The following is a 23,471-nucleotide window of genomic DNA, read 5'->3' on the forward strand; positions in this document are numbered from 1 at the left end:
CTACGCAAACAATCGCATTTTTGAGACACTAAACGTGACCGAAAACTCACCAAACTTTACACGCACATCAGGCCTGGCGAAAAATTTTGTATTTTAAAGTCGCCATACATGATAACAGAAAAATGGCTCCTTAGCGCCCCCTACATAGGTTAAACGGATCCCTGTCCCGCTACGATTGTCCGACGGCTATGAAAATTGTGTGGCACCTGTAGCACATCCCAATGAACAAAAACCTCTTTGAAGTGTGTACCCTAAAATAGACAGAAAGTGAGGTATGAGTATTTAAATGTCCAATTTTTGCCAATTTTTGCACATTTACAGGGGTCATACTTTTGCCCGCTTCTCCTACACGGTTAACCCGATTTAAACGGATCCCTGTCCCGCTACGATTGTCCGACGGCTATGAAAATTGTGTGGCACCTGTAGCACATCCCAATGAACAAAAACCTCTTTGAAGTGTGTACCCTAAAATAGACAGAAAGTGAGGTATGAGTATTTAAATGTCCAATTTTTGCCAATTTTTGCACATTTACAGGGGTCATACTTTTGCCCGCTTCTCCTACACGGTTAACCCGATTGACTTCAAACTTGGGATGTACCATCTCAACACCTGGGACAACATCATTGTGAAAAATGAAAAGTTTTTGATATACTATATGACGGCGGCGGCGCATCAAATTTAGAGTTTAAAAATTCTTACTTCACGAAGCATTGCCGGTTGTACGTTTAATCTAGAGCTACGAAAATTGGTACACATATGTAACAGGCTATGACCTACAAAAAACTCTTTTTGAACCATATGCTAAACCTAACAGGAAGTCCACTATTTTGATTTATTTTGGAACGTGTTGCCATTTTTTTGCCCATTTCATTGGGGTCTTATTTTAACGAACTCCTCCTACAGTGTTTATCCGATCATCTTCAAACTTGGTGTGATTCATCTTAAGATGTTGAAGATGAAAAGTTATTGAAAGCTTTGTATTTCGTCGCACGCTGTTGTCATGGCATGCACTGTTTTTAAAGGAAAAAAAATATCCTTAAAGAAGCATTCCCATTTGTACGAAGCAGCTAGAGCTACGAAAATTTGTAGACATATGTAACAGCCCAAGATGTACAAAAAAGTCTCTTGGTGCCCTGTGCTAAACCCAACAGGAAGTCCCCCAGGGGCCGGGCATCACATTTTGAGCTAAAAAACTCCTCTTTAACAAAGCATACCCGGCTGTACGTTTCACCTAGAGTTACCAAAATTTGTAGAGGTATATAACAGCCCTCGAGGTACAAAAAACTCTTTTTGAACCATGTGCTAAACCTAACAGGACGTCCGCCATTTTGATTTACTTTGGAATGTGTTGCCATTTTTTGGGCCATTTCATAGCGGTCATATTTTAACGAACTCCTCCTACAGAGTTTATCCGATCATCTTCAAACTTGGTGTGACTCATCTTAAGATGTTGAGGATGAAAAGTTATTGAAAGCTCTTTATTTCGTCGCACGCTGTTGTCGTGGCATGCACTTTTTGCAAAGGAAAAAAATCCTTCTTAATGAAGCATTCCCAGTTGTACGAAGTAGCTAGAGCTACAAAAATTTGTAGACATATGTAACAGCCCACAATGTACAAAAAAGTCTCTTGGTGCCATGTGCTAAACCCAACAGGAAGTCCCCCAGGGGCCGGGCATCACATTTTGAGCTAGAAAACTCCTCTTTAACGAAGCATTCCCGGTTGTACGTTTCACCTAGCGCGATGATAATTTGCAGGCATACATAAGAGCCCACGATGTACAAAAAAGTCTCTTGGAACCATGTGCTAAACAAAACAGGAAGTCTGCCATTTTGATTTACGATGGGATTTGTTGCCATTTTTTGTGGCCTTTTTCAGGGGTCATATTTTAACGAACTCCTCGTACAAAGTTCATCCGACCGTCTTCAAACTTGGTGTGTTTCATCTTAAGATGTTTAAGATGCAAAGTTATCGAAAGTTTTTTATTTTGTCGCACGCTGCTGCTATAGCGATGCATTGTTTGCCAAGTAAAGTGCTGCTTTGTTTTTTTATCTATACATGTGTGAAAACTCATGAAACTTTGCAAACACATCAGACTTGTCATGAACATGAATTTTTAGAGATTTATTGTGCAATTTGCAATAAATAGCGCCCTCTAGACATTTTTATGAAGTATTTCCGATTGTATGATTCTGCTAGATTTGTGAAAATTAGGACAGACCCCTATCAGCCTAATACCTACAAAAAAGTATTATGTAGCCATTTGCCAAACCAAAGAGGAAGTCCGCTATTTTGATTTTATTTTGGGAATTATACATCATTTTTGGCCTCTTTCATTAAACTTTGCACAGACAAGGCATGGAAAAAAATAACATTTTAAATGGTCCTTGTTCCATGTAACAGTACCCCAACGTGCCAGTACCCTGACGTGCAAGTAACCCAACGTTGTGCTCAATAGCGCCCTTTATGCATTTTTATGGAGCATTTCCAATTGTATGATTCAAGCGATACACAACTAAAGATGACTTGACCTAGATTTGTGAAAACTGGGAGGCATACCTATTAGCTTAAGACCTACAAAAAGTATTCTGTAGCCGTATGCTAAACCTAAAAGGAAGTCCGCCATTTAGAATTTATTTTGGGAATTGCACACCATCTTTGGCCTTTTGCACTCACAAAGCTTGTCAAAAACATTTTAGATGGTCCTTGTCCGATTTGACAGTACCCCAACGTGCCAGTACCCCGACGTGCAAGTACCCCAACGTGGCCCGGGTTGCGAGGGCCCTTTATAGCTGCTCGCAGCTCTAGTTATTATTCTTCTTCTTCTTTTTCTTTGTTATTATTCTTTTCCGCAAACAACCACATTTTTGAGGCACTAAACATGAACGAAAACTCACCAAACTTTACACGGAGATCGGGCCTGGCGAAAAATTTGATATTTTAAAGTCGCCATACGTGATAACAGAAAAATGGCTCTGTAGCGCCACCTACATAGGTTTAACGGATCCCTGTCCCGCTACGATTGTCGTACGGCTACGAAAATTGTGTGGCACCTGTAGCACATCCAGATGAACAAAAACCTCTTTGATATGTGTACCCTAAAATAGACAGGAAGTGAGGTATGAGTATTTGAATGTCCAATTTTGGCCCATTTTTGCACATTTACAGGGGTCATACTTTTGCCCGCTTCTCCTACACGGTTAACCCGATTGACTTCAAACTTGGGCTGTACCATCTCAAGACCTGGGACAACATCATGGTAAAAAATCTAAAGTTTTTGACATACTATATGACGGTGGCTGGGCATCAAATTTACAGTTTCAAAATTCTTACTTAACAAAGCATTGCCGTGGTACGTTTAATTGAGAGCCACGAAAATTGGTACACATATGTAACAGACTATGATCTACAAAAAACTCTTTTTGAACCATATGCTAAACCTAACAGGAAGTCCGCCAGAGGCGAGGCATCAAATTTTGTGTTTCAAAATTCTTATTTAATGAAGCATTCCCGGCTGTACATTTCACCTAGAGTTACCAACATTTGAAGACATATGTAACAGCCCTCAAGGTACAAAAAACTCTTTTTGAACCATATGCTAAACCGAACAGGAAGTCCGCCATTTTGATTTACTTTGGAACGTGTTGCCATTTTTTGGGCCATTTCATAGGGGTCTTATTTTAACGAACTCCTCCTACAGAGTTTATCCGATCATCTCCAAACTTGGTGTGATTCATCTTAAAATGTTGAAGATGAAAAGTTATTGAAAGCTTTTTATTTCGTCGCACGCTGTTGCCGTGGCATGCACAGTTTGCAAAGGAAAAAATTCCCTCTTAATGAAGCATTCACAGTTGTACGAAGCAGCGAGAGCTACGAAAATTTGGAGACAAATTTAACAGCCCACAATGTACAAAAAAGTCTCTTGGTGCCATGTGCTAAACCCAACAGGAAGTCCCGTAAGGGCCGGTCATCACATTTTGAGGTAAAAAACTCCTCTTTAACGAAGCATTCCCGGTTGTACGTTTCACCTAGCGCTATGATAATTTAGAGGCATACATAAGAGCCCACGATGTACAAAATAGTCTCTTGGAACCATCTTCCAAAACAAACAGGAAGTCCGCCATTTTGATTTACGTTGGGATTTGTAGCCATTTTTTGTGGCCTTTTTTAGGGGTCATATTTTAACGAACTCCTCCTACAAAATTTATCCGACTGTCTTCAAACTTGGTGTGCTTCATCTTAAGATGTTTAAGATACAAAGTTATCGAAAGTTATTTATTTTGTCCCACGCCGTTTCATGGCGATGCATTGTTTGCCAAGTAAAATGCTGCTTTTTTTGGGGGGGGTCTAAACATGTGCAAAAACTCATGAAACTTTACACACACATCAGGCTTGTCATAAGCATGAATATTTTAGAGATTTCTTATTAAATTTGCAATAAATGCTTCAATAGCGCCCTCTAGACATTTTTATGAAGTCTTTCCGATTATATGATTCAGCTAGATGTGTGAATATTGGCAGGCATGCCTAATATATTCAAAAAGTATTCTATATAGCCATGTGCCAATCCATTTTGATTTTATTTTGTTAACTGTGCATCATTTTTGGCCTTTCCATGAAACTTTACAAACACAAAGCATGGCAAAAACGTTTAAAATTTAGATGGTTTCCTATTTGACAGTACCCCAACATGCCAGTACCCCGACGTGCAAATACCCCAACGTGGCCCGGGTTGCGAGGGCCCTTTATAGCTGCTCGCAGCTCTAGTTATTCTTATTATTATTCTTCTCCGCAAACAATCGCATTTTTGAGACGCTAAACGTGAACGAAAACTCACCAAACTTTACACGCACATCAGGCCTGGCGAAAAATTTGATATTTTAAAGTCGCCATACATGATAACAGAAAAATGGCTCCATAGCGCCACCTACATAGGTTAAACGGATCCCTGTCCCGCTACGATTGTCCTATGGCGACGAAAATTGTGTGGCACCCGTAGCACATCCAGATGAACAAAAACCTCTTTGATGTGTGTACCCTAAAATAGACAGAAAGTGAGGTATGATCATCTGACTGTCCAATTTTGGCCCAGTTTTGCACATTTACAGGGGTCATACTTTTGCCCGCTTCTCCTACACGGTTAACCCGATTAACTTCAAACTTGGGATGGACCATCTCAACACCTGGGACAACATCATTGTAAAAAATCTAAAGTTTTTGATATACTATATGACGTCGGCGACGCATCAAATTTAGAGTTTAAAAATTCTTACTTCATGAAGCATTGCCGGTTGTACGTTTAATCTAGAGCTACGAAAATTTGTACACATATGTAACAGGCTATGACCTACAAAAAACTCTTTTTGAACCATATGCTAAACCTCACAGGAAGTCCGCCATTTTGATTTATTTTGGAACGTGTTGCCATTTTTTTGGCCATTTCATTGGGGTCTTATTTTAACGAACTCCTCCTACAGTGTTTATCCGATCATCTTCAAACTTGGTGTGATTCATCTTAAGATGTTGAAGATGAAAAGTTATTGAAAGCTTTGTATTTCGTCGCACGCTGTTGTCATGGCATGCACTGTTTGCAAAGGAAAAAAAATATCCTTAAAGAAGCATTGCCAGTTGTACGAAGCAGCTTGAGCTACGAAAATTTGTAGACATATGTAACAGCCCAAGATGTACAAAAAAGTCTCTTGGTGCCCTGTGCTAAACCCAACAGGAAGTCCCCCAGGGGCCGGGCATCACATTTTAAGCTAAAAAACTCCTCTTTAACAAAGCATACCCGGCTGTACGTTTCACCTAGAGTTACCAAAATTTGTAGAGGTATATAACAGCCCTCGAGGTACAAAAAACTCTTTTTGAACCATATGCTAAACCTAACAGGATGTCCGCCATTTTTATTTACTTTGGAATGTGTTGCCATTTTTTGGGCCATTTCATAGGGGTCATATTTTAACGAACTCCTCCTACAGAGTTTATCCGATCATCTTCAAACTTGGTGTGACTCATCTTAAGATGTTGAGGATGAAAAGTTATTGAAAGCTCTTTATTTCGTCGCACGCTGTTGTCGTGGCATGCACTTTTTGCAAAGGAAAAAAATCCCTCTTAATGAAGCATTCCCAGTTGTACGAAGTAGCTAGAGCTACAAAAAATTGTAGACATATGTAACAGCCCACAGTGTACAAAAAAGTCTCTTGGTGCCATGTGCTAAACCCAACAGGAAGTCCCCCAGGGGCCGGGCATCACATTTTGAGCTAGAAAACTCCTCTTTAACGAAGCATTCCCGGTTGTACGTTTCACCTAGCGCGATGATAATTTGCAGGCATACATAAGAGCCCACGATGTACAAAAAAGTCTCTTGGAACCATGTGCTAAACCAAACAGGAAGTCCGCCATTTTGATTTATGATGGGATTTGTTGCCATTTTTTGTGGCCTTTTTCAGGGGTCATATTTTAACGAACCCCTCCTACAAAATTTATCCGACTGTCTTCAAACTTGGTATGTTTCATCTTAAGATGTTTAAGATGCAAAGTTATCGAAAGTTATTTATTTTGTCGCACGCCGTTGTCATGGCGATGCATTGTTTGCCAAGTAAAATGCTGCTTTTTTGTTTTGGTCTAAACATGTGCAAAAACTCATGAAACTTTACACACACATCAGGCTTGTCATCAGCATGAATATTTTAGAGATTTCTTATTAAATTAGCAATAAATGCTTCAATAGCGCCCTCTAGACATTTTTATGAAGTCTTTCCGATTATATGATTCAGCTAGATGTGTGAATATTGGCAGGCATGCCTAATATATTCAAAAAGTATTCTATATAGCCATGTGCCAATCCATTTTGATTTTATTTTGTTAATTGTGCATCATTTTTGGCCTTTCCATGAAACTTTACAAACACAAAGCATGGAAAAAACGTTTAAAATTTAGATGGTTTCCTATTTGACAGTACCCCAACATGCCAGTACCCCGACGTGCAAATACCCCAACGTGGCCCGGGTTGCGAGGGCCCTTTATAGCTGCTCGCAGCTCTAGTTATTATTCTTATTCTTATTATTCTTCTCCGCAAACAATCGCATTTTTGAGACACTAAACGTGACCGAAAACTCACCAAACTTTACACGCACATCAGGCCTGGCGAAAAATTTGATATTTTAAAGTCGCCATACATGATAACAGAAAAATGGCTCCTTAGCGCCCCCTACATAGGTTAAACGGATCCCTGTCCCGCTACGATTGTCCGACGGCTATGAAAATTGTGTGGCACCTGTAGCACATCCCAATGAACAAAAACCTCTTTGAAGTGTGTACCCTAAAATAGACAGAAAGTGAGGTATGAGTATTTAAATGTCCAATTTTTGCCAATTTTTGCACATTTACAGGGGTCATACTTTTGCCCGCTTCTCCTACACGGTTAACCCGATTGACTTCAAACTTGGGATGTACCATCTCAACACCTGGGACAACATCATTGTGAAAAATGAAAAGTTTTTGATATACTATATGACGGTGGCGGCGCATCAAATTTAGAGTTTAAAAATTCTTACTTCACGAAGCATTGCCGGTTGTACGTTTAATCTAGAGCTACGAAAATTGGTACACATATGTAACAGGCTATGACCTACAAAAAACTCTTTTTGAACCATATGCTAAACCTAACAGGAAGTCCACCATTTTGATTTATTTTGGAACGTGTTGCCATTTTTTTGGCCATTTCATTGGGGCCTTATTTTAACGAACTCCTCCTACAGTGTTTATCCGATCATCTTCAAACTTGGTGTGATTCATCTTAAGATGTTGAAGATGAAAAGTTATTGAAAGCTTTGTATTTCGTCGCACACTGTTGTCATGGCATGCACTGTTTTTAAAGGAAAAAAAAATATCCTTAAAGAAGCATTCCCATTTGTACGAAGCAGCTAGAGCTACGAAAATTTGTAGACATATGTAACAGCCCAAGATGTACAAAAAAGTCTATTGGTGCCCTGTGCTAAACCCAACAGGAAGTCCCCCAGGGGCCGGGCATCACATTTTGAGCTAAAAAACTCCTCTTTAACAAAGCATACCCGGCTGTACGTTTCACCTAGAGTTACCAAAATTTGTAGAGGTATATAACAGCCCTCGAGGTACAAAAAACTCTTTTTGAACCATATGCTAAACCTAACAGGACGTCCGCCATTTTGATTTACTTTGGAATGTGTTGCCATTTTTTTTGGCCATTTCATAGGGGTCATATTTTAACAAACTCCTCCTACAGAGTTTATCCGATCATCTTCAAACTTGGTGTGATTCATCTTAAGATGTTGAAAATGAAAAGTGATTGAAAGTTTTTTATTTCGTCACACGCTGTTGTCGTGGCATGCACTTTTTGCAAAGGAAAAAAAATCTTATTAATGAAGCATTCCCAGTTGTACGAAGCAGCTAGAGCGACGAAAAATTGTAGACATATGTAACAGTCCAGGATGTACAAAAAAGTCTCTTGGTGCCATGTGCTTAACCTAACAGGAAGTCCCCCAGGGGCCGGGCATCACATTTTGAGCTAAAAAACTCCTCTTTAACGAAGCATTCCCGGTTGTACGTTTCACCTAGCGCTATGATAATTTCCAGGCATACATAAGAGCCCACGATGTACAAAAAAGTCTCTTGGAACCATGTGCTAAACCAAACAGGAAGTCCGCCATTTTGATTTATGATGGGATTTGTTGCCATTTTTTGTGGCCTTTTTCAGGGGTCATATTTTAACGAACCCCTCCTACAAAATTTATCCGACTGTCTTCAAACTTGGTGTGTTTCATCTTAAGATGTTTAAGATGCAAAGTAATCGAAAGTTTTTTATTTTGTAACACGCTGTTGCCATAGCAATGCATTGTTTGTCAAGTGCTGCTTTTTTTTTTTTATACACATGAAAACTCATGAAACTTTGCAAACACATCAGACTCGTCATGAACATGAATTTTCAGAGATTTATTGTGCAATTTGCAATAAATAGCGCCCTCTAGACATTTTTATGAAGCCTTTCCGATTGTATTATTATGCTAGACCTACAAAAAAGTATTATGTAGCCATTTGCCAAACCAAAGAGGAAGTCCGCTATTTTGATTTTATTTTGGGAATTATACATCATTTTTGGCCTTTTTCATTAAACTTTGCACAGACAAGGCATGGAAAAAACTAACATTTTAAATGGTCCTTGTTCCATGTAACAGTTGTCAAGTGCTGCTTTTTTTTTTTTTTTATACACATGAAAACTCATGAAACTTTGCAAACACATCAGACTTGTCATGAACATGAATTTTTAGAGATTTATTGTGCAATTTGCAATAAATAGCGCCCTCTAGACATTTTTATGAAGCATTTCCGATTGTATGATTATGCTAGACCTACAAAAAAGTATTATGTAGCCATTTGCCAAACCAAAGAGGAAGTCCGCTATTTTGATTTTATTTTGGGAATTATACATCATTTTTGGCCTTTCTCATTAAACTTTGCACAGACAAGCCATGGAAAAAACTAACATTTTAAATGGTCCTTGTTCCATGTAACAGTACCCCAACGTGCCAGTACCCTGACGTGCAAGTAACCCAACGTTGTGCTCAATAGCGCCCTCTATGCATTTTTATGGAGCATTTCCAATTGTATGATTCAAGCGATACACAACTAAAGATGACTTGACCAAGATTTATGAAAACTGGGAGGCATACCTATTAGCTTAAGACCTACAAAAGGTATTCTGTAGCCGTATGCTAAACCTAAAAGGAAGTCCACCATTTTGAATTTATTTTGGGAATTGCACACCATATTTTGCGTTTTGATTAAACTTTGCACACACAAGGCTTGTCAAAAACATTTTAGATGGTCCTTGTCCTATTTGACAGTACCCCAACGTGCCAGTACCCCGACGTGCAAGTACCCCAACGTGGCCCGGGTTGCGAGGGCCCTTTATAGCTGCTCGCAGCTCTAGTTAGGGCCCGAGCAGCGGCGGCGGCGGTGCCGCTGCGAGGCCCTATTGTTTTTGTAGGAATTCTTCTTATTATTATTATTCTTATTATTATTCTTCTCCGCAAACAATCGCATTTTTGAGACACTAAACGTGACCGAAAACTCACCAAACTTTACACGCACATCAGGCCTGGCGAAAAATTTGATATTTTAAAGTCGCCATACATGATAACAGAAAAATGGCTCCTTAGCGCCCCCTACATAGGTTAAACGGATCCCTGTCCCGCTACGATTGTCCGACGGCTATGAAAATTGTGTGGCACCTGTAGCACATCCCAATGAACAAAAACCTCTTTGAAGTGTGTACCCTAAAATAGACAGAAAGTGAGGTATGAGTATTTAAATGTCCAATTTTTGCCAATTTTTGCACATTTACAGGGGTCATACTTTTGCCCGCTTCTCCTACACGGTTAACCCGATTGACTTCAAACTTGGGATGTACCATCTCAACACCTGGGACAACATCATTGTGAAAAATGAAAAGTTTTTGATATACTATATGACGGCGGTGGCGCATCAAATTTAGAGTTTAAAAATTCTTACTTCACGAAGCATTGCCGGTTGTACGTTTAATCTAGAGCTACGAAAATTGGTACACATATGTAACAGGCTATGACCTACAAAAAACTCTTTTTGAACCATATGCTAAACCTAACAGGAAGTCCACCATTTTGATTTATTTTGGAACGTGTTGCCATTTTTTTGGCCATTTCATTGGGGTCTTATTTTAACGAACTCCTCCTACAGTGTTTATCCGATCATCTTCAAACTTGGTGTGAATTCATCTTAAGATGTTGAAGATGGAAAGTTATTGAAAGCTTTGTAGTTCGTCACACGCTGTTGTCATGGCATGCACTGTTTGCAAAGGAAAAAAAATATCCTTAAAGAAGCATTCCCATTTATACGAAGCAGCGAGAGCTACGAAAATTTGTAGACATATGTAATAGCCCAAGATGTACAAAAAAGTCTCTTGGTGCCCTGTGCTAAACCCAACAGGAAGTCCCCCAGGGGCCGGGCATCACATTTTGAGCTAAAAAACTCCTCTTTAACAAAGCATACCCGGCTGTACGTTTCACCTAGAGTTACCAAAATTTGTAGAGGTATATAACAGCCCTCGAGGTACAAAAAACTCTTTTTGAACCATATGCTAAACCTAACAGGACGTCCGCCATTTTGATTTACTTTGGAATGTGTTGCCATTTTTTGGGCCATTTCATAGGGGTCATATTTTAACGAACTCCTCCTACAGAGTTTATCCGATCATCTTCAAACTTGGTGTGACTCATCTTAAGATGTTGAGGATGAAAAGTTATTGAAAGCTCTTTATTTCGTCGCACGCTGTTGTCGTGGCATGCACTTTTTGCAAAGGAAAAAAATCCTTCTTAATGAAGCATTCCCAGTTGTACGAAGTAGCTAGAGCTACAAAAATTTGTAGACATATGTAACAGCCCACAATGTACAAAAAAGTCTCTTGGTGCCATGTGCTAAACCCAACAGGAAGTCCCCCAGGGGCCGGGCATCACATTTTGAGCTAGAAAACTCCTCTTTAACGAAGCATTCCCGGTTGTACGTTTCACCTAGCGCGATGATAATTTGCAGGCATACATAAGAGCCCACGATGTACAAAAAAGTCTCTTGGAACCATGTGCTAAACCAAACAGGAAGTCTGCCATTTTGATTTACGATGGGATTTGTTGCCATTTTTTGTGGCCTTTTTCAGGGGTCATATTTTAACGAACTCCTCGTACAAAGTTCATCCGACCGTCTTCAAACTTGGTGTGTTTCATCTTAAGATGTTTAAGATGCAAAGTTATCGAAAGTTTTTTATTTTGTCGCACGCTGCTGCTATAGCGATGCATTGTTTGCCAAGTAAAGTGCTGCTTTGTTTTTTTATCTATACATGTCTGAAAACTCATGAAACTTTGCAAACACATCAGACTTGTCATGAACATGAATTTTTAGAGATTTATTGTGCAATTTGCAATAAATAGCGCCCTCTAGACATTTTTATGAAGTATTTCCGATTGTATGATTCTGCTAGATTTGTGAAAATTAGGACAGACCCCTATCAGCCTAATACCTACAAAAAAGTATTATGTAGCCATTTGCCAAACCAAAGAGGAAGTCCGCTATTTTGATTTTATTTTGGGAATTATACATCATTTTTGGCCTCTTTCATAGAACTTTGCACAGACAAGGCATGGGAAAAACTAACATTTTAAATGGTCCTTGTTCCATGTAACAGTACCCCAACGTGCCAGTACCCTGACGTGCGAGTAACCCAACGTTGTGCTCAATAGCGCCCTCTATGCATTTTTATGGAGCATTTCCAATTGTATGATTCAAGCGATACACAACTAAAGATGACTTGACCTAGATTTTTGAAAACTGGGAGGCATACCTATTAGCTTAAGACCTACAAAAAGTATTCTGTAGCCGTATGCTAAACCTAAAAGGAAGTCCGCCAATTTGAATTTATTTTGGGAATTGCACACCATCTTTGGCCTTTTGCACTCACAAAGCTTGTCAAAAACATTTTAGATGGTCCTTGTCCGATTTGACAGTACCCCAACGTGCCAGTACCCCGACGTGCAAGTACCCCAACGTGGCCCAGGTTGCGAGGGCCCTTTATAGCTGCTCGCAGCTCTAGTTCTTCTTTTTATTTGTTATTATTCTTTTCCGCAAACAATCACATTTTTGAGACAGTAAACGTGAACGAAAACTCACCAAACTTTACACACACGTCAGGCCTGGCGAAAAATTTGATATTTTAAAGTCGCCATAGGTGATAACAGAAAAATGGCTCCATAGCGCCACCTACATAGGTTAAACAGATCCCTGGCCCGCTACGATTGTCCGACGGCTATGAAAATTGTGTGGCACCTGTAGCACATCCAGATGAACAAAAACCTCTTTGATGTGTGTACCCTAAAATAGACAGGAAGTGAGATATGAGTATTTAAATGTCCAATTTTGGCCAATTTTTGCACATTTACAGGGGTCATACTTTTGCCTGCTTCTCCTACACGGTTAATCCAATTGACTTCAAACTTGGGATGTACCATCTCAAGACCTGGGACAACACCATGGTAAAAAATCTAAAGTTTTCGACATACTATATGACGGCGGTGGGGCATCAAATTTAGAGTTTCAAAACTCTTACTAAACGTAGTATTGCCGGTTGTATGTTTAACCTAGAGCTACGAAAATTGGTACACATATGTAACAGACTGTGACCTACAAAAAAGTCTGTTGGTGCCATATGCTAAACCCAACAGGAAGTCCGCCAGAGGCGGGGCATCAAATTTTGAGTTTCAAAATTCTTACTTAATGAAGCATTCCCGGCTGTACGTTTCACCTAGAGTTACCAAAATTTAAAGACATATGTAACAGCCCTCAAGGTACAAAAAACTCTTTTTGAACCATATGCTAAACCTAACAGAAAGTCCACCATTTTGATTTACTTTGGAACGTGTTCCCATTTTTTTGGCCATTTCATAGGGGTCCTATTTTAACGAACTCCTCTTACAGAGTTTATCCGATCATCTTCAAACTTGGTGTGATTCATCTTAAGATGTTGAAGATGAAAAGTTATTGAAAGCTTTTTATTTCGCTGCACGCTGTTGTCGTGGCATGCACTTGTTTGCAAAGGAAAAAAATTCTTCTTAATGAAGAATTCTCAGTTGTACGAAGCAGCTAGAGCTACGAAAATTTGTAGACATATGTAACAGCCCACGATGTACAAAAAAGTCTCTTGCTGCTTTGTGCTAAACCCAACAGGAAGTCCCGCAAGGGCCGGGCATCACTTTTTGAGCTAAAAAACTCCTCTTTAACGAAGCATTCCCGGTTGTACCTTTCACCTAGCGCTATGATAATTCGGAGGCATACATAAGAGCCCACGATGTACAAAAAAAGTCTTTTAGAACCATATGCTAAGCCAAACAGGAAGTCCGGCATTTTGATTTACTTTGCTATTTGTAGCCATTTTTTGGGGGCCTTTTATAGGCCTCATATTTTCTACAAAACTTATCAGATTGTCTTCATTCTTTGGCATGTTTCATCTGAAGTATTGCCGGTTATACGTTTAATCTAGAGCTACGAAAATTGGTACACATATGTAACAGACTATGATCTACAAAAAAAGCCTGTTGGTGCCATATGCTAAACCTAACAGGAAGTCCGCCAGAGGCAGGGCATCAAATTTTGCATTTCAAAATTTTTACTTAATGAAGCATTTCCGGCTGTACGTTTCACCTAGAGTGACCAAAATTTGAAGACATATGTAACAGCCCTCGAGCTACAAAAAACTCTTTTTGAACCATATGCTAAACCTAACAGGAAGTCTGCCATTTTGATTTACTTTGGAACATGTTGCCATTTTTTTGGCCATTTCATAGGGGTCTTATTTTAACGAACTCCTCCTACAGAGTTTATCCGATCATCTTCAAACTTGGTGTGATTCATCTTAAGATGTTGACGATGAAAAGTTATTGAAAGCTTTTTATTTCGTCGCACGCTGTTGTCGTGGCATGCACTGTTGGCAAAGGAAAAAAAAATCCTTCTTAATGCAGCGTTCCCAGTTGGACGAAGCAGCTCGAGCTACAAAAATTTGTAGACATATGTACACATTTGTCCACATATATATATTTACATATGCATGTAAAAAAATTATGTCAGGCTAAACTAAATGGTTGATTAGGCCCCACACATTTTCACCTTACCATACCCGGCCCTCTTTGCAAAAGGTTTGAACACTCCTGGCCTAAACCTAGGTGTATACTCAAACTATGCACGCACATAAAGCCTGGAACAAAATGTGTAATTTAGAGGGTTCTTGTTTTGTTTTTTGTATTCCTTATATTTCATGTCATTATACTTGACACACTATTTTTACTACTCACTGAATCAGTTATAAGAACATTTAATTGATACAATCCAATCACATCCTAGAGAATTGAAAACACATTCAATCATGAGGTTGTTAAGACACATTTACTTCTGTAGCACTTAACCACAAACAAGTTGCGACATCCCCTGATCTTACCCTCCAACCGGGCAAGGAAAAACTTTCAGGGGTCATATTTTAACGAACCCCTCCTACTAAATTTATCCGACTGTCTTCAAACTTGGTGTGTTTCATCTTAAGATGTTTAAGATGCAAAGTAATCGAAAGTTTTTTATTTTGTAACACGCTGTTGCCATAGCAATGCATTGTTTGTCAAGTGCTGCTTCTTTTTTTTTATACACATGAAAACTCATGAAACTTTGCAAACACATCAGACTTGTCATGAACATGAATTTTCAGAGATTTATTGTGCAATTTGCAATAAATAGCGCCCTCTAGACATTTTTATGAAGCATTTCCGATTGTATGATTATGCTAGACCTACAAAAAAGTATTATGTAGCCATTTGCCAAACCAAAGAGGAAGTCCGCTATTTTGATTTTATTTTGGGAATTATACATAATTTTTGGCCTTCTTCATTAAACTTTGCACAGACAAGGCATGGAAAAAACTAACATTTTAAATGGTCCTTGTTCCATGTAACAGTACCCCAACGTGCCAGTACCCTGACGTGCAAGTAACCCAACGTTGTGCTCAATAGCGCCCTCTATGCATTTTTATGGAGCATTTCCAATTGTATGATTCAAGCGATACACAACTAAAGATGACTTGACCTAGATTTGTGAAAACTGGGAGGCATACCTATTAGCTTAAGACCTACAAAAAGTATTCTGTAGCCGTATGCTAAACCTAAAAGGAAGTCCGCCATTTTGAATTTATTTTGGGAATTGCGCACCATATTTTGCGTTTTGATTAAACTTTGCACACACAAGGCTTGTCAAAAACATTTTAGATGGTCCTTGTCCTATTTGACAGTACCCCAACGTGCCAGTACCCCGACGTGCAAGTACCCCAACGTGGCACGCCTTTGCTGTAGCGATGCATTGTTTGCAAAGAATTTTTTTTTTTATATGATTCAGCTAGATGTGTGAATATTGGGAGGCATACCTATCAGCCGAATACCTCGACAAAGCATTCCATAGCAATGTGAACAAACACAAAAAGCATGGCAAAACATTTACAATTTAGACGGTTTCTTATGAAACAGTACCCTAACGTGCCAGTACCCCGACGTGCAAATACCCCAACGTGGCACGGGTTGCGAGGGCCCTTTATAGCTGCTCGCAGCTCTAGTTATTATTATTATTCTTATTATTCTTCTCCGCAAACAATCGCATTTTTGAGACACTAAACGTGACCGAAAACTCACCAAACTTTACACGCACATCAGGCCTGGCGAAAAATTTGATATTTTAAAGTCGCCATACATGATAACAGAAAAATGGCTCCTTAGCGCCCCCTACATAGGTTAAACGGATCCCTGTCCCGCTACGATTGTCCGACGGCTATGAAAATTGTGTGGCACCTGTAGCACATCCCAATGAACAAAAACCTCTTTGAAGTGTGTACCCTAAAATAGACAGAAAGTGAGGTATGAGTATTTAAATGTCCAATTTTTGCCAATTTTTGCACATTTACAGGGGTCATACTTTTGCCCGCTTCTCCTACACGGTTAACCCGATTGACTTCGAACTTGGGATGTACCATCTCAACACCTGGGACAACATCATTGTGAAAAATGAAAAGTTTTTGATATACTATATGACGGCGGCGGCGCATCAAATTTAGAGTTTAAAAATTCTTACTTCACGAAGCATTGCCGGTTGTAAGTTTAATCTAGAGCTACGAAAATTGGTACACATATGTAACAGGCTATGACCTACAAAAAACTCTTTTTGAACCATATGCTAAACCTAACAGGAAGTCCACCATTTTGATTTATTTTGGAACGTGTTGCCATTTTTTTTGGCCATTTCATTGGGGTCTTATTTTAACGAACACCTCCTACAGTGTTTATCCGATCATCTTCAAACTTGGTGTGATTCATCTTAAGATGTTGAAGATGAAAAGTTATTGAAAGCTTTGTATTTTGTCGCACGCTGTTGTCATGGCATGCACTGTTTTTAAAGGGAAAAAAATATCCTTAAAGAAGCATTCCCATTTGTACGAAGCAGCTAGAGCTACGAAAATTTGTAGACATATGTAACAGCCCAAGATGTACAAAAAAGTCTCTTGGTGCCCTGTGCTAAACCCAACAGGAAGTCCCCCAGGGGCCGGGCATCACATTTTGAGCTAAAAAACTCCTCTTTAACAAAGCATACCCGGCTGTACGTTTCACCTAGAGTTACCAAAATTTGTAGAGGTATATAACAGCCCTCGAGGTACAAAAAACTCTTTTTGAACCATATGCTAAACCTAACAGGACGTCCGCCATTTTGATTTACTTTGGAATGTTTTGCCATTTTTTTTGGCCATTTCATAGGGGTCATATTTTAACAAACTCCTCCTACAGAGTTTATCCGATCATCTTCAAACTTGGTGTGATTCATCTTAAGATGTTGAAAATGAAAAGTTATTGAAAGTTTTTTATTTCGTCACACGCTGTTGTCGTGGCATGCACTTTTTGCAAAGGAAAAGAAATCTTATTAATGAAGCATTCCCAGTTGTACGAAGCAGCTAGAGCGACGAAAAATTGTAGACATATGTAACAGTCCAGGATGTACAAAAAAGTCTCTTGGTGCCATGTGCTTAACCTAACAGGAAGTCCCCCAGGGGCCGGGCATCACATTTTGAGCTAAAAAACTCCTCTTTAACGAAGCATTCCCGGTTGTACGTTTCACCTAGCGCTATGATAATTTGCAGGCATACATAAGAGCCCATGATGTACAAAAAAAGTCTCTTGGAACCATGTGCTAAACCAAACAGGAAGTCTGCCATTTTGATTTATGATGGCATTTGTTGCCATTTTTTGTGGCCTTTTTCAGGGGTCATATTTTAACGAACCCCTCCTACAAAATTTATCCGACTGTCTTCAAACTTGGTGTGTTTCATCTTAAGATGTTTAAGATGCAAAGTAATCGAAAGTTTTTTATTTTGTAACACGCTGTTGCCATAGCAATGCATTGTTTGTCAAGTGCTGCTTTTTTTTTTTTTTTTATACACATGAAAACTCATGAAACTTTGCAAACACATCAGACTTGTCATGAACATGAATTTTCAGAGATGTATTGTGCAATTTGCAATAAATAGCGCCCTCTAGACATTTTTATGAAGCATTTCCGATTGTATGATTATGCTAGACCTACAAAAAAGTATTATGTAGCCTTTTGCCAAACCAAAGAGGAAGTCCGCTATTTTGATTTTATTTTGGGAATTATACATCATTTTTGGCCTTTTTCATTAAACTTTGCACAGACAAGGCATGGAAAAAACTAACATTTTAAATGGTCCTTGTTCCATGTAACAGTTGTCAAGTGCTGCTTTTTTTTTTTTTTTTTTTTTAAATACATGAAAACTCATGAAACTTTGCAAACACATCAGACTTGTCATGAACATGAATTTTTCAGAGATTTATTGTGCAATTTGCACTAAATAGCGCCCTCTAGACATTTTTATGAAGCATTTCCGATTGTATGATTATGCTAGACCTACAAAAAAGTATTATGTAGCCATTTGCCAAACCAAAGTGGAAGTCCGCTATTTTGATTTTATTTTGGGAATTATACATCATTTTTGGCCTTTTTCATTAAACTTTGCACAGACAAGGCATAGAAAAAACTAACATTTTAAATGGTCCTTGTTCCATGTAACAGTACCCCAACGTGCCAGTACCCTGACGTGCAAGTAACCCAACGTTGTGCTCAATAGCGCCCTCTATGCATTTTTATGGAGCATTTCCAATTGTATGATTCAAGCGATACACAACTAAAGATGACTTGACCAAGATTTATGAAAACTGGGAGGCATACCTATTAGCTTAAGACCTACAAAAGGTATTCTGTAGCCGTATGCTAAACCTAAAAGGAAGTCCACCATTTTGAATTTATTTTGGGAATTGCACACCATATTTTGCGTTTTGATTAAACTTTGCACACACAAGGCTTGTCAAAAACATTTTAGATGGTCCTTGTCCTATTTGACAGTACCCCAACGTGCCAGTACCCCGACGTGCAAGTACCCCAACGTGGCCCGGGTTGCGAGGGCCCTTTATAGCTGCTCGCAGCTCTAGTTATTATTCTTCTTTTTATTTGTTATTATTCTTTTCCGCAAACAATCACATTTTTGAGACACTAAACGTGAACGAAAACTCACCAAACTTTACACGCAGATCGGGCCTGGCGAAAAATTTGATATTTTAAAGTCGCCATACATGATAACAGAAAAATGGCTCTGTAGCGCCACCTACATAGCTTAAACGGATCCCTGTCCCGCTACGATTGTCCTACGGCTATGAAAATTGTGTGGCACCTGTAGCATATCCAGATGAACAAAAACCTCTTTGATCTGTGTACCCTAAAATAGACAGGAAGTGAGATATGAGTATTTAAATGTCAAATTTTGGCCAATTTCTGCACATTTACAGGGGTCATACTTTTGCCTGCTTCTCCTACACGGTTAATCCGATTGACTTCAAACTTGGGATGTACCATCTCAAGACCTGGGACAACACCATGGTAAAAAATCTAAAGTTTTTGACATACTATATGACGGTGGCGGGGCATCAAATTAACGAAGCATTGCCGGTGGTACGTTTAACCTAGAGCTATGAAAATTGGTACACATATGTAACAGACTATGATCTACAAAAAAGCCTGTTGGTGCCATATGCTAAACCTAACAGGAAGTCCGCCAGAGGCGAGGCATCAAATTTTGTGTTTCAAAATTCTAACTTAATGAAGCATTCCCGGCTGTACATTTCACCTAGAGTTACCAAAATTTGAAGACATATGTAACAGCCCTCAAGGTACAAAAAACTCTTTTTGAACCATATGCTAAACCGAACAGGAAGTCCGCCATTTTGATTTACTTTGGAACGTGTTGCCATTTTTTGGGCCATTTCATAGGGGTCTTATTTTAACGAACTCCTCCTACAGAGTTTATCCGATCATCTCCAAACTTGGTGTGATTCATCTTAAGATGTTGAAGATGAAAAGTTATTTAAAGCTTTTTATTTCGTCGCACGCTGTTGCCGTGGCATGCACAGTTTGCAAAGGAAAAAATTCCTTCTTAATGAAGCATTCCCAGTTGTACGAAGCAGCTAGAGCTACGAAAATTTGGAGACAAATGTAACAGCCCACGATGTACAAAAAAGTCTCTTGGTGCCATGTGCTAAACCCAACAGGAAGTCCCGTAGGGGCCGGGCATCACATTTTGAGCTAAAAAACTCCTCTTTAACGAAGCATTCCCGGTTGTACGTTTCACCTAGCGCTATGATAATTTGGAGGCATACATAAGAGCCCACGATGTACAAAAAAGTCTCTTAGAACCATATGCTAAACCAAACAGGAAGTCCGGCATTTTGATTTACGCCTTTTTTAGGGGTCACATTTTAACGAACTCCTACGAAATTTATCCGACTGTCTTCCAACTTGGTGTGTTTCATCTTAAGATGTTTAAGATGCAAAGTTATCGAAAGTTTTTTTTATTTTGTCGCAAGCCGTTGCCATAGCGATGCATTATTTGCCAAGTAAAATGCTGCTTTTTTTTTTTTTTTTTTTTGTCTAAACGAGCGAAAACTCATGAAACTTTACACACACATCAGACTTGTCATAAACATGAATATTTTAGAGATTTCTTGTGCAATTTGCAATAAATGGCAATAGCGCCCTATAGACATTTTTAGGAAGCTTTTGGAAATGTATGATTCAGCTAGATTTGTAAAAATTGGGATACCTATCAGCCTAAGACTGACAAAAAAGTTTCTAAAGCCATATGCTAAACCAAACAGGAAGTCTGCCATTTTGATTTAATTTGCTATTTGTAGCCATTTTTTGGGGCCTTTTATAGGCCTCATATTTTCTACAAAACGTATCAGATTGTCTTCATTCTTTGGCGTGTTTCATCTGAAGATATTTAAGATGAAAAGTTATTGAAATTGTTTGTCACGCCTTTGCTCTAGCGATGCATTGTTTGCAAAGAAAAATGCTTTTTTTTTTTGAAAGTCTAAACATGAGCGAAAACTCAAAAATTGCACGCAGATCAGACCTCTCAAGAACATGAATATTTTAGAGATTTGTTGTGCAATTTGTAATAAATGGCTCAATAGCGCCCTCTAGACATTTTTTATGAAGTATTTCCGATTATATGATTCAGCTAGATGTGTGAATATTTGGAGGCACACCTATCAGTCTAATACCTACACAAATTATTCTATAGCCATGTGCCAAACCATTTTGATTTTATTTTGTTAATTGTGCATCATTTTTGGCCTTTCCATGAAACTTTGCAAGCACAAAGCATGGCAAAAAAGTTTACAATTTAGACGGTTTCCTATGAAACAGTACCCCAACATGTCAGTACCCCGACGTGCAAGTACCCCAACGTGGCCCAGGTTGCGAGGGCCCTTTATAGCTGCTCGCAGCTCTAGTTATTATTCTTCTCCGCAAACAATCGCATTTTTGAGACACTAAACGTGACCGAAAACTCACCAAACTTTACACGCACATCAGGCCTGGCGAAAAATTTGATATTTTAAAGTCGCCATACATGATAACAGAAAAATGGCTCCTTAGCGCCCCCTACATAGGTTAAACGGATCCCTGTCCCGCTACGATTGTCCGACGGCTATGAAAATTGTGTGGCACCTGTAGCACATCCCAATGAACAAAAACCTCTTTGAAGTGTGTACCCTAAAATAGACAGAAAGTGAGGTATGAGTATTTAAATGTCCAATTTTTGCCAATTTTTGCACATTTACAGGGGTCATACTTTTGCCCGCTTCTCCTACACGGTTAACCCGATTGACTTCAAACTTGGGATGTACCATCTCAACACCTGGGACAACATCATTGTGAAAAATGAAAAGTTTTTGATATACTATATGATGGCGGCGGCGCATCAAATTTAGAGTTTAAAAATTCTTACTTCACGAGGCATTGCCGGTTGTACGTTTAATCTAGAGCTACGAAAATTGGTACACATATGTAACAGACTATGACCTACAAAAAACTCTTTTTGAACCATATGCTAAACCTAACAGGAAGTCCACCATTTTGATTTATTTTGGAACGTGTTGCCATTTTTTTGGCCATTTCATTGGAGTCTTATTTTAACGAACTCCTCCTACAGTGTTTATCCGATCATCTTCAAACTTGGTGTGATTCATCTTAAGATGTTGAAGATGAAAAGTTATTGAAAGCTTTGTATTTCGTCGCACGCTGTTGTCATGGCATGCACTGTTTGCAAAGGAAAAAAAATATCCTTAAAGAAGCATTGCCAGTTGTACGAAGCAGCTAGAGCTACGAAAATTTGTAGACATATGTAACAGCCCAAGATGTACAAAAAAAGTCTCCTGGTGCCCTGTGCTAAACCCAACAGGAAGTCCCCCAGGGGCCGGGCATCACATTTTGAGCTAAAAAAAACTCCTCTTTAACAAAGCATACCCGGCTGTACGTTTCACCTAGAGTTACCAAAATTTGTAGAGGTATATAACAGCCCTCGATTTACAAAAAACTCTTTTTGAACCATATGCTAAACCTAACAGGACGTCCGCCATTTTGATTTACTTTGGAATGTGTTGCCATTTTTTTTGGCCATTTCATAGGGGTCATATTTTAACAAACTCCTCCTACAGAGTTTATCCGATCATCTTCAAACTTGGTGTGATTCATCTTAAGATGTTGAAAATGAAAAGTTATTGAAAGTTTTTTATTTCGTCACATGCTGTTATCGTGGCATGCACTTTTTGCAAAGGAAAAAAATCCTTCTTAATGAAGCATTCCCAGTTGTACGAAGCAGCTAGAGTGACGAAAAATTGTAGACATATGTAACAGCCCAGGATCTACAAAAATGTCTCTTGGTGCCATGTGCTAAACGCAACAGGAAGTCCCCCAGGGGCCGGGCATCACATTTTGAGCTAAAAAACTCCTCTTTAACTAAGCATTCCCGGTTGTACGTTTCACCTAGCGCTATGATAATTTGCAGGCATACATAAGAGCCCACGATGTACAAAAAAGTCTCTTGGAACCATGGGCTAAACCAAACAGGAAGTCCGCCATTTTGATTTATGATGGGATTTGTTGCCATTTTTTGTGGCCTTTTTCAGGGGTCATATTTTAACGAACCCCTCCTACAAAATTTATCCGACTGTCTTCAAACTTGGTATGTTTCATCTTAAGATGTTTAAGATGCAAAGTAATCGAAAGTTTTTTATTTTGTCACACGCTGTTGCCATAGCAATGCATGGGAATTGCACACCATATTTTGCGTTTTGATTAAACACCTAAAGCTATGATAATTTGCAGGCAAACATAAGAGCTCAGGATGTACAAAAAAAGTCTCTTGGAGCAATATGCTAAACCAATCAGGAAGTCCACCATTTTGATTTACGTTGGGATTTGTAGC

General features: G+C 39.0%; 1 protein-coding gene across 4 annotated transcripts in view; it reads left to right on the forward strand.

The window, feature by feature from the left end:
- LOC144009388 (E3 ubiquitin-protein ligase HECW1-like) overlaps nucleotides 1–23,471 on the forward strand; it is a 56,201-nt gene that overhangs the window by 18,135 nt on the left and 14,595 nt on the right. The gene's annotated exons all lie outside the window — the stretch shown is intronic.

This window comes from Festucalex cinctus, chromosome 20, assembly GCF_051991245.1.
Source record: "Festucalex cinctus isolate MCC-2025b chromosome 20, RoL_Fcin_1.0, whole genome shotgun sequence".
Taxonomy (NCBI): Eukaryota; Metazoa; Chordata; class Actinopteri; order Syngnathiformes; family Syngnathidae; genus Festucalex; species Festucalex cinctus.